The sequence below is a fragment of the Salvelinus sp. IW2-2015 genome, unplaced genomic scaffold (assembly GCF_002910315.2).
Source record: "Salvelinus sp. IW2-2015 unplaced genomic scaffold, ASM291031v2 Un_scaffold8439, whole genome shotgun sequence".
Taxonomy (NCBI): Eukaryota; Metazoa; Chordata; class Actinopteri; order Salmoniformes; family Salmonidae; genus Salvelinus; species Salvelinus sp. IW2-2015.
The window spans coordinates 1-10258 of NW_019949699.1; the positions used below are offsets into that span (position 1 = coordinate 1).

Below are 10258 nucleotides of genomic sequence, written 5' to 3' on the forward strand. Positions count from 1 at the left end.
AGATATGTAACTGTATCACAGCTCGCATAGTCATGTAACAGTTATTTACAGTTAAATCACGTAATAGGTCTACCAGCATTATCTGTGGGGTATTTTGTTTATCCATAGTGCGTTCCACTTTATCTACTACCTACACTCAACACAGCTTACATCCGTTTAATTTGTTAATGTAATGAGTCTGTGGGTGCATTACGTGTAGGTAATGTAATGTCTAAAGATCATTTGTTGTTAAACATGCTAGATAATGACTATCAATCGTAAGCCGTAGCTATCGTAATTAACTATGTGATATTAGAATCTATCACACGTAAGATCTGTCAGCTGTGATAAGTAGTCACTATTACAGTAATTTGTGAAATACACTGGTTATTAGACACGACAGGTACGCATTTACATTACTCATTGTGGTTAAAACGTACAAATGATCAGCGGTATAGCTAATTATACGCATCAACTGTCAAATAGCCTAGCTGACTACTATTGTACTGACAGAACGTCAAGCTAAAGAGCCTGTGGTTAGCGTGATTGTGTACATTGGGAACGTTAAACTGGGAGACACGAACACTGAGGCGTACATAACGATTAAGACTAATCATTTAGCACACAGAGCAGTGGAGTGTAAAAATGATGAGTCTGTGGATACCATTTAAGTAAGAGTGTGTGGATGAATGTAGCTGTTGATTTGTTGTGTACAGTAATTAAGTTAGCATGTCGATTTTCACACACAGCCAATATGAATGTAACCTGTGTGTAATTGATTAAGTCAATGTAATGTTGTAAGCTGGTGTCGATTGTTGAGTATGAACTGAAGTCTGTGTGTTACTATCCAGATAAGAATATAGCAATGTGTCTGATTTAGTAGTAATGTAATTACGATAGCTGCTGTATGCGTAGCTTAGTTAAAATGTAACGTTAGACCTGTGTTGTACTGTCATCTAATAAACTGTATGATTAGCTGTACTACGAATACACGACAGGGCTACTGTGATTACGTGTAGTAATGTATGTAGTTAGCTGTGTGTATGTTAAATTATATGTAATTAGCTACTACATACATTGTGCGACTTGTAGTACTACTGTATCAATAGTTAGCTGTTGTGTAGTATATAATGATAAATAAGCTGTCTGATATTTTAGTTGTAATTGTAAAATGTGTTTTAACCGTTCTGTCAGTATGTAATGTTAAAGCATACTCGTGATCGCTATGTAGACTATGTAACAAGTAGGCCTTGTACCTTCATTTACAATTAACTGAGTACAACCAGCCAATGTAAATGGTTAGGCTGTGACATACATAAATTTCACTTACATTACCACAAAGGTTATCTTACCATTACTAGTTTAAGTCTTACAGTACATGTAATGGTAATGACCTGCACCGATATGGGATCCTACCGTTCCTTTGTGTTCTTATATTACCTCATTGCATGCTACACTTACACACTAGTATAGAATGTAATCTGGTTGAGGCTTCTCTACCATTGTTACTATATACACACTACACACAAGCTACCATACATTACACTACCATACACACATGCTGATTAACATTTGTTACAAAGTTAAAAATGGTAACTTACGTACTGGTAATACACGACAGGCAGAATACATAATACTAAATTTAGATTCGTGACACCCACACCCAAGATAACTACCCATACATTTACCTACACACACAACACACTTACATTACAATTGACTTGGACGCCATACACACATCACAATACTAGTGAATACATACAAACCACGCTACATTCACATTACTACACATCACATGACTCATTACAGTTACTACCACACAGTCATTACAACTACTACACACAGCTACATTACATACATAATACACACACCAGCTACATTACGTAACTACCACAGAACATTACATTACTACCATACACACAGCTACCATACGATAGTACTACTAATTACCACCACCAGCCCTACAGTTACATACACCACACACAGAAGCTGACATTACCATATACTAACCATACCACACAGACTACGATTACAATATACACACACAACAGCTACATTACATTACTACTGATGACACACAGCTACATTACTATACTACACACACACAGCTAACATTTACTTATTACTACATGACACAACAGCTAGCATTACATTAACATACATCAGCTACATCTACATTCTACAACACCCACCACAGCTACATTACATTACTAACACACACGACATCACATCTACCTTACACACAGTACATTTACATTACTACACACACACAGCTTACATTACATACTACACACACACAGCTAGCAAATTTAGAAATTTAGACTACACAACACCAGCTACATTACATTACTACATAACACAGCTACATACGATTTATCACACACACACAGCTACATTACATTTTACTAACACACACAGCTACATTACATTACTACAAAAACAGACAAATACACAAAAAAATACACAGCGCTTAACAATTACATTACTAACATACAGACATTACGATTACTAGGCATACCACAAGTCTACATTACATTACTACAATGACACAACAGCTATACAATTACATTACTACGCAACAACAGCTACATTACATTACTACACACACACAGCTACTACATTACTACACACACAACAGCTACACTTACATTACTACATACACACAGCTACATTACATTACTAACACCACAACAGCTACATTACATATACTACAAACACACAGCTACATTACATTACTACATACACACAGCTACATTACATTACTACACACACACAGCTACATTACATTACTACACTACACACAGCTACATTACATTACTACATACACACAGCTACATTACATTACTACACACAGCTACATTACATTACTACATACACACAGCTACATTACATTTACTACATACACACAGCTACATTACATTACTACATACACACAGCTACATCTACATTACTACATACACACAGCTACATTACATTACTCATACACACAGCTACATTACATTACTACATACACACAGCTACATTAATTACTACAACACACACTCATTACATACTACATACACAGCTACATTACATTACTACAACACACACAGCTACATTACATTACTACATACACACAGCTACATTACATTACTACATCACACAGCTACATTACAATTACTACACACACACAGCTACATTACATTTACATACACACAGCTACATGTACATTACTACACACACAGCTAATTACATTACTAACACACAGCTACATTACATTACTACACACACCAGCTACATTACATTACTACACACACAGCTACATTACATTACTACACAACACACAAGCTACATTACAGTACTTACACCCAACATACATACACTTACTACATACACACTACATTACATTACTACATACACACAGCTACATACATTACTACATACACACAGCTACATTACATTACTACATACACACAGCTACAATACATTACTACATACCACACAGCTACATTACATTACTACATACACACAGCTACATTACATTACTACATACACCACAGCTTACATTACATTACTACATACACACAAGCATACATTACTACACACACACAGCTACATTACTTACTACACACACAGCTACATTACATTACTACATACACACAGCTACATTACATTACTACACTACACACAGCTACATTTACATTACTACATACACCACAGCTACATTACATTACTACATACACACAGCTACATTACTACTACATACACACAGCTACATTACATTACTAACAACACACAGCTACATTACATTACTACATACACACAGCTACATTACATTCTACATAACAGCTACATTACATTCACTACATACACACAGCTACATTACATACTACATACACACAGCTACATTACATTACTACATACACCAGCTACATTACATTACTACATACACACAGCTACATTACATTTACTACATACACACAGCTACATTACATTACTACACACAGCACAGCTTACATTACATTACTACATACACACAGCTACATTACATACTACATACACACAGCTACATTACATTACTACATACACACAGCTACATTACATTACTACAACACACCAGCTACATTTACATTTACTACACACAAGCTACATAATTACTACTTACCACCACAGCTACATTACAATTACTACACACAGCTACTTACATTATACACACAGCTACATTACTACTACCATACACACAGCTACATTACATTACTACATACACCACAGCTACATTACATTTACGTACACTACACACAGCTAGACATTACATTACTACACACACACAGCTAACATTACACTTACTACACACAGCTACATTACATTACTACACACACACAGCTACATTACATTACTACATACACACAGCTACATTACATTACTACATACACACAGCTACATTACCAATCAAATATTTAGACACACCTACTCATTCCGGGTTTTTCTTTATTTTTACTATTTTCTCTACATTGTAGAATAATTTCATTGTTTTGATCTCTTCACTATTATTCTACAATGTAGAAAAAAAGTAAAAAATAAAGAAAAACCCTTGAATGAGTAGGTGTGTCCAAACTTTTGACTAGTGCTGTATATTATATTACATTACATGACTACATACACGCAGCTAACTTATTATAATTTTGTTCAAGACGAGAGAGGACGCTTTGAGAAGAAGAAAAACCCACAAAAAATATGAAAAAACAAAGTTTCAGGACCAACCTCTTTTTATGTTCTAATGCCGGTTCCAGACGGTTCCAGATTATTTTAGTAGCACCTTGTGAAGGGGTTCTCCGTGTCCGTAATGTAATTTATTCATGTGTTTCGCTATTTTATACTTGTACAATTCTTACGAGTTTWGTTTTTTTGATATTTTGTCAGCCTGTGAATTAAATACCCCCTACTACTTAGCGAGTTAGTTCCACTACGTTGTTTAGGACGTCACTGAGTTTTCAGGCACTGTGCCTTCAGTAAAATAATGTATTATCATTTTTCATATTGTTTTCACTCTGTCATCATGTTACATATTAATATTATTATCATCAATGTTGAAAAAACCATCATGCAATTGATTTGATTTTGGTATAAAACATTATTAAAAACATTTTTACGGTTTGTTAATGTGCTGTGTTTTAGTCTATCAGATGTAAATCTTGTATCCACAAGAAGAACAACGGAAGTCTTTCAGGTTTTATTTGTACATGAATACAGTACATGTATTGCTTTGTTGTGGTTTATTTTTGTATGTAATGTATTGTATCCAACCTATTAAATGGGTACACTGGTAGACCTGTTGGAGCGCCTGTCTTCCCTTCACAAAGTACATATTACACAGCGGCAATACACGACATACTGTAGTAATGTAGTAATGTATCCTGTTGGGATGGTCTGATAGAGATGAACATCCCAAACAGGATACATTACTAACATTACTACAGTATGTTCTATAGAGGGCTGTACCATCCCAACAGGACTCACAATTACTTTACAGTATGATCGTATTGAGTGAACCATCCCAACAGAGATAACATTACTACATTACCTACAGTATTGTTCTATAGAGGTGTACCATCCCAACAGGATACATTACTACAGTATGTTATATAGAGGTGTACCATCCAACCAGGGATACATTAACTACATTACTACAGTAAGTTTCTATAGAGTGAACCATCCCAACGGATACATTACTACATTACTTACAGTAGTCTATAGAAGGTAACCATCCCAACAGAATACATTTACTACAGTATGTTTCTAATAGAGTAAACCTCCCAACAGGACACTATTATTACATACTACAGTGATGTTCTATAGAGGTGTACATCCAAATCAGGATACTTATACACATTATGTTCTAACTAGAGGTGAAGCCGATCCCAACAAAAAGACATTATACATTACATACAGTATCCTGTTCTATAGAGTGGAACCCATCCAACAGGCAATTACACATTACCACAGTATGTTCTATAGAGGTGACCATCCCTAACAGGCATAACATTACTACGTTGATATGTTCTATAAGAGAGTTGAACTTACCATCCCGAACAGATCACATTACCTACAGCTATATTCTATTGAGGTGAAACCTCTACGACAGGAGATACATTACTTTCACATTTACTATACGTATGTTCTATAGAGGTGAAGCCATTCCCAACGGATATCATTCACTACAGATGTCCTTCTATAGAGGTGTAACTACATCCCAACAGGATACATTACTACAGTTACTCACAGTATGGTGTATTCACGGATACTCAGATCTATAGAGGTGTACCATCCCAACAGATACATTCTACTGTACTACAGTATGTTCTATAGAGGTGTACCCATCCCAACAGGATACGTATACATACACATGTATGTCATCTATAGTAGGTTGAACAATCTCCCGAAAGGCAGGCATACATTACTGCGACATGTATGATTCTTTAGGGTGAACCATCCAAACAGGATACAATTACTCAACTAGTATGTTCTTATAATGAGGTGTGTATTCTCTATCCAACAGTGATACATTTACTTACATTATCTATCACGTATGTTCTATTAGAGGTGTACCACCCCAACAGGATACATTACTACAGTATTATAGATGTCTGATAGAGGTGTACCATCCAACAGGATACATGTACTACATACTACAGTATGCTTCTATAGAGGTAACCATCCCAACAAGGATACATTACTCGATGTTATAGAGGTGTAACCAGTCCCAACAGGGACGTATCACTACATTACTTACAGTATGTTCTTATAGAGGTGCTGAAACATCCCTACAGGGATAAGTGTTTTAAGCGTACATTTACTACAGTATAGTTCTATAGAGGTGCTCGGTCCCAGACAGGATACTCATTTGGCTACTTACAGCATATGTTCTATTAGAGCGTGTATCCAATTTCTCCCACAGGATAATTACACTTTACAGTTATGTCTGATAGAGGTGAACATCCCAACAGGTATATCACATTACATCTACAGTATCGTCTTCTATAGAGGTAAACCGCTGATCGCCCAACCAGGATTAACCATTACCTACATTCACTACAGTATGTCTATGCTTTAAAGGTGTAACGCGATACCCTACACGGATGGAAATACATTACTACAGTAATGTTCATTAAGAGATGTACCATCCCAACAGGATACATTACTACATATTGTTCTATAGAAGTGTACCATCCCAACAGGATACATTACTACATTAACAGTATGTTCTATAGAGGTGTACCATCCCAACAGGATACATTACTACAGTATGTTCTATAGAGGTGTACCATACCCAACAGGATACATTACTAACTACTAGTATGTTCTATAGAGGTGAACCCTCCCAACAGGATACGAACTACAGTATGTTCTATAGAGGTGAACCATCCCAGCAGGATAATTACTACAGTTATGTTCTATAGAGGTGAAACCATCCCCAACAGGATACATTACTACAGTATGTTCTATAGATGGTGACCATCCCAACAGGATACATTACTACATTACTACAGTATGTTCTATAGAGGTGTAACCATCCCAACAGGATACATTACTACATTACTACAGTATGTTCTATAGAGGTGAACCATCCAACCGGATACATTACTACAGTATGTTCATATAGACGGTGAACCATCCCAACAGGATACATTACTACATTATACAGTATGTTCATAGAGGTGTAACCATCCCAACAGGATACATTACTAATTACTACAGTATGTTCTATAGAGGTGTACACATCCAACAGGAACATTACTACATTACTACAGTATGTTCTAAGAGTGAACCATCCCAACAGGATACATTACTACATTACTACAGTATGTTCTATAGAGGTGTACCATCCAACAGGATACATTACTACAGTATGTTCTATAGAGGTGAACCATCCCAACACAGATACATACTACATACTACAGTATGTTCTATAGAGGTGTACCATCCCAACAGGATACATTACTACGACAGTATGTTTATAGAGGTGTACCATCCCAACAGGATACATTACTACATTTACTACAGTAAGTTTCTATAGAGGTTACATCCCAACAGGATACATTTACTACAGTATGTTTCTATAGAGGGTGAACCATCCCCCAACAGGATACTATTACTTTACAGTATGTTCTATAGAGGTGAACCATCCCCAACAGGATACATTACTACAGTATGTTCTATAGAGGTGTACCAGTCCCAACAGGATAATACTACATTACTACAGTATGTTCTATAGAGGTGAACCATCCCAACAGGGATACATTACTACATTACTACAGTATGTTCTATAAAGAGTGTACCATCCAACAGGGATACATTACTACAGTATGTTCTATAGAGTGTACCAATCCAACAGGATACCATTACTACAATACATACAGTATGTTCTATAGAGGTGAACCCATAACAGGATAACATTACTACAGTATGTTCTATAGAGGTGTACCATCCAACAGGATACATTACTACATTATCAGTAGTTCTATAGAGGTGAACCATCCCAACAGGATACATTACTACATACCAGTATGTTCTTAGAGGTGTTCCATCCCAACAGGATACATTACTACAGTATGTTTCTATAGAGGTGAACCATCCCAAAGGATACATTACTACAGGATGTTCTATAGAGGTGAACCATCCCAACAGGATACATTACTACAGTATGTGTCTATAGAGGACCAATCCCAACAGGATACATTACTACATTACTAACAGTTATGTTCTATAGAGGTGTACCATCCCACCAGGATACATTACTACAGTATGTTCTATAGAGGTGTACCATCCCACAGGATACATTACTACATTACTACAGTATTCTATAGAGGTGTACCATCCCAACAGGATACATTACTACATTACTACAGTATTTCTATAGAGGTGTACCATCCCAACAGGATACATCTACTACAGTATGTTCGTTAGAGGTGAAACAATCCCAACAGGAACATAACTTACATTACTACAGTATGTTCTATAGAGGTGTACCATCCCAACAGGACTACATTACTACAGTAGTCTATAGAGGTACCATCCCCAACAGGGATACATTACTACATTACTACAGTATGTTCTATAGAGGTGTACCATCCCAACAGGATACACTGACTCACATTATACACAGTATGTTCTATAGAGGAATGTACCATCCCCAACGATACTACTACATTACTACAGTATGTTCTATAGAGGTGAACCATCCAACAGGATACATTACTACAGTATGTTCTATAGAGGTGTACCGTCCCAACAGGATACATTACTACATTACTACAGTATGTGTCTATAGAGGTTGAAACCTCCCAACAGGATACATTAACTACAGTATGTTCTATAGAGGGTGTACCGTCCCAACAGGATACATGCACATTACTACAGTATGTTCTATAGAGTGAACCATCCCAACAAGGATTACATTACCTCATATCTGTCTATAGAGCGTGAAACCATCCCAACAAGGATACATTACACATTTAACTACAGGTATTGTTCTATAGAGGAACCATTCCAACAGGATAATTACTGACATTACTACAGTCATGTTCTATAGAAGAGGTTGTACCATCCCAACAGGATTTACATTACTGTACATTACTACAGTATTTCTATAGAGGATGTACCATCCCAACAGGATACATTACACGCACTTACTTACAGTATGTTCTATAGAGGTGTTTACCATGCCCAACAGGATACATATACTACATTATGTTCTTATAGAGGTGACCATCCCAACAGGGATAACATTACACAGTATGTTCTATAGAGGTAACCATCCAACAGGATACATTAACTACATTACTACGTATGTCTATAGAGTGTACCGTCCCACAGGATACATCGTAGCTACGAGTACACAGTAGTTCTGATAGACGTGTGAAGCCATCCAACAGGATACATTACTACAGATTGTTCTATAAGAGTGTACCGTCCCAACAGGATACACTTGCTACATTACTACAGTATGTTTCTATAGGAAGGATGTACACATCCCAACAGGATACATTACCTACGAGTCGGTATGTTCTATAGAGGTGAACCAGTCCCAAGACAGGATACTTTACCTACCATTACTACAGTATTGTGTCTATAGAGGTGGTACCATCCCACCAGGATACTTACCTACGATTACTACAGTATGTTCTATAGAGGTGAACATCCCAAAGGATACTTTACTGACAGTGATGTTCTGATAGAGGTGAAACCATCCCACCAGGATACCAGTTTACTACAGGTATATGTTCTATTAGAGGTGAACCAC

At 36.5% G+C, this 10258-nt stretch overlaps 2 long non-coding RNA genes across 2 annotated transcripts; both read right to left on the minus strand.

The window, feature by feature from the left end:
- Positions 1 to 2685: 2685 nt before the first annotated feature.
- On the minus strand, positions 2686 to 4354 carry LOC139027228 (uncharacterized). Its single transcript, XR_011479285.1, has 3 exons — positions 4306 to 4354; positions 2788 to 2874; positions 2686 to 2755 (listed from the first exon to the last, which is right to left on the minus strand). It is a non-coding gene; the product is annotated as an uncharacterized lncRNA (long non-coding RNA).
- Positions 3639 to 3967, minus strand: LOC139027229 (uncharacterized). The gene is made up of 3 exons (XR_011479286.1): positions 3930 to 3967; positions 3718 to 3821; positions 3639 to 3663 (listed from the first exon to the last, which is right to left on the minus strand). It is a non-coding gene; the product is annotated as an uncharacterized lncRNA (long non-coding RNA).
- Positions 4355 to 10258: the final 5904 nt, after the last annotated feature.